This window comes from Talpa europaea, assembly GCF_964194135.1.
Source record: "Talpa europaea genome assembly, chromosome: 8".
Taxonomy (NCBI): Eukaryota; Metazoa; Chordata; class Mammalia; order Eulipotyphla; family Talpidae; genus Talpa; species Talpa europaea.
Window position 1 is genome coordinate 38352193 of NC_140075.1, and position 2356 is coordinate 38354548.

Below are 2356 nucleotides of genomic sequence, written 5' to 3' on the forward strand. Positions count from 1 at the left end.
ATGCACAAAAATACAGGTGTTTAAAGGGAAAAAAATTGTTTCAAATTAGTTGACTTTCAAGCTACAACAAACACCTGTGTTCTAGAATAAATGTGGCAAATGACTTTCCAAAAAATCAGAACTATATATAGGGAATATTAAACAAAGCCAATGTGAAACATAAAGATTATGGCATGACTTCTGACATATACTTAGCCCAGTTTCCCAAAGAATAACAAGTGCATGCTTTCCCTTCAAAAACAGGAAGCGCTATTGCAAGCAGCAAATATCACAGGACCGGGCATAGTAAGATGGAGAGTAAGGGTTAAATCACATCTTTCAAATCCTTTGAATTTAATTCCATCAATTCAGTTTAGCAGGGCTGTCACTTTCTTTCCACAGTTATCAAATGCATACACATTTGAGTACAGGCACAGAAACTTGTCATTTTTATTTGGGTAACAAAGGGTCTCCAAATTATAAAGTAAATCCTAGTTATTATTACTCCTGTAAAAAAAAAAATTAGCACATTTGTCACAAATGATTTATGTAAAAGAGAAGAAAATACACATAATTTTATAATATCTTAAACTTCTTTATTCCCTACTGGAGACATTATTTTGTCTTTCGTTTTCTTTCAATTTTCTACAATTTCCAACTTGTACCTGTATTTAATACTGCTTTACTCTGCTAAAGACAATAACTGATTGCTCTCCTAAATCTAAGGATTATATAGTTTTAGTATAAATATATAGCACATATTTTCGTAAAATTTTGACAAAACCGAATAAGCATGCCTTGTTTTAAGTCCATGCTCCTTCCACTGTTTATAAAATCTGATTTAATGATCAAAAATTCTTGGTTATCATTCTTCAGTTACAACAGTCTTCCTTCTGAACTGCCACTCACTTTTTACATAGTAACAAGCAATAGAAAAAGAAATTATCTTAATCTTAGTTCTTTCCTTTGACACTATAAAATAATGTGAGCTTTTTTTTTTCTTTTAAATGAAACAAATACATCCAAAACGCAATACATTCAAATGAGCTGTGTTTCCCTTAAGGTGATCACCTTGGAAAGCCACCACAGTTCATTCTCCTAACTATGCTACAACTGCTCAAAATACCTTTTGATTGCCTTCAAAGCCTGTTGTATACTGTGCACTATTACCTCAAAGACAGGTATAATTTTTGGAAACCATCGAAGCCATTAAGTGCTAAATAATGGTAGATATAAATCAATCAAGGTTGGCAATACATTCTTTTTTTTAAAGAATGTGTAACTGATCATAAACTTAGTAGTATTTGTGACCCAAATTAGCTCTGAATGCAATTCTAAAAAAGCATTAAAAAAAAGGTTTTGAGCAGTGGTAGGTTGCTGGAATTGGGAAATAATCTTCCAGCATGATTACTATGCAGGGTAACATTCATTTAGCTGTCTATGTTCTGGTATATTTGTTTAAAGTGAACAATCTTAGAGCTACAATTTATTCTTTTAAAAAGGAATCTTTCTTAGAAAAATGTTTTCTTAACTCCTTTAAAGCATCACTGTCAAAGTAAGCACTATGCAAGTGTTTTGTTAGAACTAGTTCTCCTTACTTTATCAATAAAGACTACTTTTAAAGACTTGAAAGCAAACAATAAACTTATTTGCTCCCAAGCTTTTAAAATCATTAACTAGCAATAAAATAATTTCAAATTTCTAAGATACTAAAAAACAAAAAATCCAAAAACCCCAAATGCAATAAAAAAAAACACATCAAGAACCAAACTACAATTTCTGAGCTGCACTGTTTATTTTGCTGCTTGAAACCTAAGTGACAGTATGCCACTATAGTTATGGGGTTTCGTCTAAACCTTTACTACACTGCAGGTACAGAAATATACGGACACATTTTTGGAGAATTGACATTTTGCAAAATGCAGCAAACATTTTAATTTATACATGAGAAAAGGAAGTGTTCAAAAGGGTATGCATTTCAAGTTATTGCAGGTTATTTGTGAGAGAATTTCTGCAGGTAAAACATGTTTAAATTTAACCAACAGTAGCGTGTCAGTGTATTTAAAATCATGACAAAAATCTTCTCTCTGGTCATGTTGCCCATGACAAATTACTATGATGTTGTATGCTTAGGGCAAGATGTCAATACAGCATAAATCCCATGGCATTTTGGTTTTCTTCTGGAGATTAAAGCTGTTTTTCTTGGGATAAATGCAGCAGCAAAACACAAACCAGTTGATCAAAAAAAGCACTTCTGCCATAACGCCAATAATTTTCAGGACACATCAACCGACAGTAGTTTTGCCATTCCCAGTTCTTTTAAGGATTATATCTCTGCACTGTTGCTTTAAGTATGTCTGTAAAAGCTTGTTCTCTG